The 6,495-nt window shown below is 48.7% G+C and overlaps 1 non-coding gene and 1 pseudogene across 1 annotated transcript; one reads left to right on the forward strand and one right to left on the reverse strand.

Moving 5' to 3' along the window:
* Positions 1-3,226: 3,226 nt before the first annotated feature.
* Positions 3,227-3,972, forward strand: LOC119361430 (annotated as a pseudogene).
* Positions 3,973-5,073: 1,101 nt separating this feature from the next.
* TRNAN-GUU lies at positions 5,074-5,147 on the reverse strand. The gene has a single exon. It is a non-coding gene; the product is annotated as a tRNA-Asn (tRNA).
* Between the last annotated feature and the right edge of the window lie 1,348 nt (positions 5,148-6,495).

The raw sequence follows: 6,495 nt of genomic DNA on the forward strand, positions 1-6,495 counted from the left end.
TCCTGTGAGATTGAGTTGACTGTTGGGGAGACTATCATTTGAAGCACAAGAGCAAGGAGTTCATCATCAACATACCATTTGTTACTTCTTGGAGAATGGTGTCTCCTAGATTGGCTAGGTGTCACTTGGGAGCCTCCGTCAAGATTGTGGAGTTGTACCAAGGAGTTTGTAAGGGCAAGGAGATCGCCTACTTCATAAAGATCTACCCTAGTGAGGCAAGTCCTTCGTGGGCGACGGTCATGGTGGGATAGACAAGGTTGCTTCTTCGTGAACCCTTCGTGGATAGAGCCCTCGGTGGACTCGCTCAGCCGTTACCCTTCGTGGGTTGAAGTCTCCATCAACGTGGATGTACGATAGCACCACCTATCGGAACCACGGCAAAAACATCCATGTCTCCAATTGCGCTTGCACACTCCAATCCTATCTCTTTACTTTTTTGCAAGTTGCATGCTTTACTTTCCGCTGCTCATATACTCTTTGCATGCTTGCTTGATATGTATTGTGAATGTTAAAACCTGTGCGAAAACTCCACTTAAACTTAAAGAGATTAAAAACTGCAACTTTTCTTACTTAGAGTCTATTCACCCCCCTAGACACCTCTTCTCGATCCTTTCACTTGGGTCGACACACCCAGGCCCACCTAACCATATGATATTTACGGTTCGGGCTCGTTCCTTCCCAAAAGAACTTGGCGCGGGGCGTATCCAACTTCGCATGAACCCCTTCCGCAAGCAAAAACAGACCCATAGCAAACATGGGCAAGGAGGAGAGGCTCGAGTTCGTGAGGACGAGCCTTGCCGCTTTCGAAAGAAATTTGCCCCTCCACGGGCAAACCCTCCCCCTCACCTTGGCACACAAAGGCTCCCAATCCTCTATCGTGGGGCGTTTGGTGTCCACCGGCAGGCCGAGGTATGTGAACGGGAATTTTCCCACTTTGCAGTTGAGCAAATTAGCTATGTGTCTACCCTCCTCCAGCTCTACCCCCTAGATAGCACCTCACACTTACGGAAGTTGATTTTGAGGCCCGACATGAGCTCAAAGCTGAGCAGAATCGCCTTGATCGTAGCAATGTTGTGTTGGTCCGGGCGAAACAGCAGTAACGTGTCATCCGCGTACTGCAAATGGGTTACTCCCCCTGGAATTAGATGGCCTACCAATCCCTTGATATGACTAGCCGCGGCCGCCTTCCGAAGCATGGCGGACAGCGCATCGACAAGAAAATTGAATAGAAGTGGGGACATCGGGTCACCCTACCTGAGTCCACGTTTGTTCCAGAAGAAGTGCCCTACTTCTCCGTTCACCGAGACCGTAGTTTGGCCTCTCGAGACCAACTGCATAACACGGTGCACCCAAATAGCTGAGAAACCCCGGCTAATTAGCACCTGACACAGGAAATCCCAATTAACCCGGTCGTAAGCCTTCTCGAAGTCAAGCTTTAGCAAAATGGCCGGTTCCCTCGTGCGTTTGAGTTCATGCACAATCTCCTGTAGGGCAAGCGGGCCCTCCAGAATGTTGCGGCCGCGAATGAACGCGGACTGGTTATGATGAATCGAGCGATGGGCAATCAACCCTAGGCGAGTGGCACACGCTTTAGCACAAATCTTAATGAAACGTTGATGAGCGCAATAGGGCGGAATTGTCTAATGTTTTCGGCCCCTTGGACCTTCGGAATAAGCGACAAAACACCAAAATTAAGTCGAGCTATATCTACCGTCCCTCGCATAAAACCGTTGCAAATCTCGAAGATTGGGCCTCTAAGTAGTGGCCAGAAGCGCTTGAACATAGCCACCGGCCACCCGTCCGGGCCCGGAGCCGTGTCCGATTTCATACCCATTAGGGCGGTGTCAATCTCTTCAGGGAGGAAAGCGAGTCCATCTCGGCATTCTCACACTCAGGACACGTTGAGAGGGTTCCCACACATCCGCGTGAAGACCAGCCCCCTGGGCCTCGCAAGATCCCATCAAGTTGATGTAAAAATCATAGATGTGACGAGAAATGTCCTCTTGTTGCAACAACAGCCCTTGTTCTGATTGCAACCTGAGGATAGCACATTTTCTGCACCAACCGTTTGCGTATGCGTGGAAGTACTTGGTGTTGGCATCGCCTTTAAGTGTCCACTTCAGACCACCACGACGACGCCAATATTCTTCCTCCACTCGCAGCAGTGCCTCGACCTGCCCCTCGAGGGCATATCAGTGGGCCCATTCCTGCTCTGAAAAGACCCGCGCATCAGCCTCCGCGTCAATCCTCACAATCTCATCGAGGATCAAAGCCCTGAGCACTTTGTCATTCCTCCCTAGGTTGGCGCCCCACCCCTTGAGGTTCGCCCCGAGTCGACCCCCGACCGCGTTCCAGAACTCCATCGGGCCCCACTAGGGCCCCACCTGGTTAACGCAAGCCCACAATTTCTCCTTAAAGATCTCCTCAAAACCTGACGTTTCAAACCAGGCCATCTCGAAGAAAAACTGTGGGCTACGGCGCAGTCTATCCTCCCCTGAGGAGTAGAGAAGAGGAACATGATCCGAACCGATTCGAGTTTCCGCGATGAGAGAGCAGAGAGGGTAACCCATTTCCCACTCCGGAGACATGAACACCCGATCCAACACCGAGCGAACCGGGTCGAGTTGCTTGTTAGTCCAAGTAAACCTCGCACCCGACCTGGCCGCTTCCCTAAGGGCCATGGATGCAATAGCAGTATTAAACATGGTCACCCGAGGCCAGTTTATATTGTTGTTATTTTTATCCGCTCCCGACTGGATCAGGTTGAAATCCCCTCCCACGAGGACCGGGAGCGCATCGGCAGTCACCGTGGTGACTTTGGCTTGGAGTTCTCCCAAGAACTCCGCCGATCGAGAGTGATCGGCCGGACCGTAAACCTGTATGACAACTAGTTCACGGAGCGATGCATGAATGCAAAAATGCGCGGCAATGAAAAACATCCCAACGTCGAGTATTTAACCAAAAACTACCACATTTCATGGAAATGTGTCGAAAAATTACCACTTTACGATTTTGTGTGAAAAACTACCACTTTTTTCTAATCCGTGGCAAAAAACCACCAAGTAGCAAAATCGCTCGCTTCACCCGCGCTAAGCACGAATCTGACCAGTTGGGCCCACGAACTAGGTGCCACCGTGGCCAACGGTCGCCCGCCGTGGGTTAACGGACGTTAACGGGGCGTTTGCGGTCGGAACCTTCCCCGCTCTCTGACCGCCGCCAGCACGCCATGCTCCCGCTCGCCGCCGCAAGGGCCTGCCTTTCCTCCCCGACGCCGCCATCGAGACCCCAAATCCTAGCAGCGCCTCCCTCCCCCCTTCCCCGTCACCGCTCCACCGCCACGCTGCCCAGACCCGCCAGGATCCCCCTCATCCACCCGCTCGGGGCTGGTGCGCCGGGTGCGTCCTCGCAGCCCGCGAGGGACCAGGTGATCGACTTCGGCAAGCACAAGGGCCAGATGTTGGGCACGCTGTCGCCATCCTACCTGCGCTGGGTGGTCGCGGAGCTCGACTACGGGGACATCCTGGTCTAGGTGCGCCTGGCACGCGAGGTGCTCGATGACCCCGTCTACGTCGATCACGTCGAGTGGGAGCACGCGCACCGCTTCCTTCGCGGCGACTCCAAGTTCGACTAAGTCTACGACGACGTCGACGGCGACGGGCCCCTCCAGGAGATGGCCGAGCGCTTTGGCTGGGATGTCTTCGACGAGGACGGCTGGGGCCGCCTCGACTTCGGCCTCTCGGCACCTCCTATGGCGGCCGCATCCTGAGGGAGGCCGACCGGCGCCAGAGCACCGGCAGCGGCAGCAAGAGATCCCCCCGCAGCGGCGGCGCCCTGTTCGACACCGGGGCGGCCGACCCGGACGGGCCGAGGGGGAAGAGGGACGAGAGGAGGGAGCTGATGCGGACGAGGAGGCAGGAGCAGGTGAGGACGGCGAAACTGGATGTGCTCGGCGTGAACTCCAGCGCGAAATGACTCCGGCGCGGACGAGGCTAGCGCGCCGTTAACGGCAGTTAACGCGCGGCGGTGACGGTTGGCCATGGTGGCATCTGGTTCGTGGGCCCAACCTGTCAGATTCGTGTTTAGTGCGGGCGAAGCGAGCGATTTCGCAACTTGGTAGTTTTTTGCCACGGATTAGAAAAAAAGTGATAGTTTTTCGCGCAAATCGTAAAGTGATAGTTTTTTGACACGTTTTCATAAAATGTGGTAGTTTTTGGTTAAATACTCCCCAACGTCCCAAGCGATAATTTCATACAAGGTGCGGCTTAAACCCATAAGCATGCCCCTCGAATGCCCAACTGCAGGGGCGTGCTGCCATTCAAAACGCTCAAGCGGGTCAATGGACAGCAGCTCGTGGAAACGGAAGTCCGCCTTGATCGAGGGATGTTATATTCATGATTCTGTTCGTGTGTGAGAATGGTAGTGGGATTTATTATAAAAGTTCATGAGAAGTTTTTTCTGAAACTGAAAAGTTCAAATTTTGATTTTTTCTGAAACATAACATCCTTCCATGGAGGCCGAGAGCCAAAACGCCTCACTCCCAAAACATACACTATCTTATTATACTATATCACTAAATGACTTGAACTATTGATGTAAAAGCATATGGAAATGAGCAGTTGATAGAGTCTGAATATGGCGCATGCACTATCACTAAAGTGATACACACTGGGTACAGTAGAACCTTGTTATCTCATCAAGCGAGTAAATGTAAGTATCCTCTGCAGTAAGCACGTCTGCTATCACCGCACCTAGCTTAAGCATTTCATCAAACAGCTGTAAGTCGCATAACTGCAACAATAACATGCAGTGGGCTCTATCGTGAACTCTAGATCATCGATTCGATCAGACAACCGGCTCTGATTATCCTTCCATGCTACAAACAATGGTAGTCGCATTTGATTATTCAACTGCAAGTCGGCTTACAGAGGGCGCAATCCCCATGACACTGATGAATGCCGTCACGACGTGCTAGAAAATCCGTCTGTTTGACAAAAAAAAAGTATACATATGTGCATATATAGATAAAAAACTAAAACGTATAGACGCAAGAAGTTAAAAATATATGAAAAAAATCGCTAGAAGGAGGGCTTGAACCTCCGACCTTGTGGTTAACAGCCACACGCTCTAGCCAACTGAGCTATTACAGCTAATTGGTTTTCAAAAGTTAAACAGCCTATAAGATTAGAAGATTCTCTCACACGTGAAGAGTTGTTTGTTATTGTTTGCACCTCACACATACCCACGTGACTCTTGGTAAGTTTAGCTTTGTTAATCAGTGGAAGTTTATAGCCAGATCAGGGCGCATGTTCAGTGCACGCATGCACGCAAGAGCTGAGGCGATCGAGAAGTGTCGTCACAGCGAATCAACGATGGTGTCCGGGTGATCTATAATTTCATTTGCCCCTTTGCGAGTCCTCGGTGTATCATAATGGTTTGTGACTGAAGATGCATATGAGAGGTGACTGTCAAGGTGCAACCGAAAAACCGATCAATCCTTCGCCGAGTGAGGTTTTTCTATTTTCCATGTAGGATTTTAGTTCTAATCCATCCAATGGCAAACTGGTACTGTCTATGCCGTTCTAGGGCAGATGCGATGATGTACAGAAGGATCTGAAATTACAACCAGCACATTTTGACTGGGCCGAAATAGACCGCTCTTTCCTTCATGTAGTACAGTAAATAATTTTTGCCTAAATTAATCCTTTACAGTTCAGGCTATAGACTTTATATGATGCACTTCTGCTATAGAGGATATCCAACTAATCTTTGTCAATTTCTAATAAGTGGTCTTTAGTTTTGTTATACAAATAAAAATGTATCATAATGTAACCATTGAACAAAGTCTTTGTAAGACACATGGTTGTTTTCTCATTTTTAATGGAATTTCGTACAACTAACATATATTAAACAAAATAAACAAGATATGTTGTATTATGATGTAGCCTTCAAATGAGATTAAGGTAGAATAACCTAACTGATTTTGCAATATAATTCTACTAATGAGTAAACAATTGATATTAACCAAAAAAATACATCTGTACGATCGAATAAACAAATGTAAAAACCTAACAGGCTAAATTTCCAGTCTATAATAGTATGCATTTAAAATTAATTATATAGAAGAATAATATACTTCCGCTGTTTCAAAATAATTGTCGCTCTAGCTTTGTGTTAAGTCAATATTCTCTAAGAAACCAAGTTTTATAAAAAATTTGTAAATATCTACGAGATTAGATTAATACATTATGAAGATATGTATTATGATGGAGGGTGAGTATCTTCGTTTTGCAGATGTTGGTAATAGAAAAATGACTTGGACCGGGTTTATCATAGTACAAAGTTAGAATGACAACTAATTCAAAAACAGAGGGAGTGCATTGTAATTGCAATTCAAAATTATTTGCATTTAAAAAATAGGCTTTGCTCTTCTTTTTTGACAAACATGGTGCATATATATAGATGCCCATATGCACGCACAATCATCCCTACGAACAC

The sequence above is a fragment of the Triticum dicoccoides genome, chromosome 2B, assembly GCF_002162155.2.
Source record: "Triticum dicoccoides isolate Atlit2015 ecotype Zavitan chromosome 2B, WEW_v2.0, whole genome shotgun sequence".
Classification (NCBI taxonomy): Eukaryota; Viridiplantae; Streptophyta; class Magnoliopsida; order Poales; family Poaceae; genus Triticum; species Triticum dicoccoides.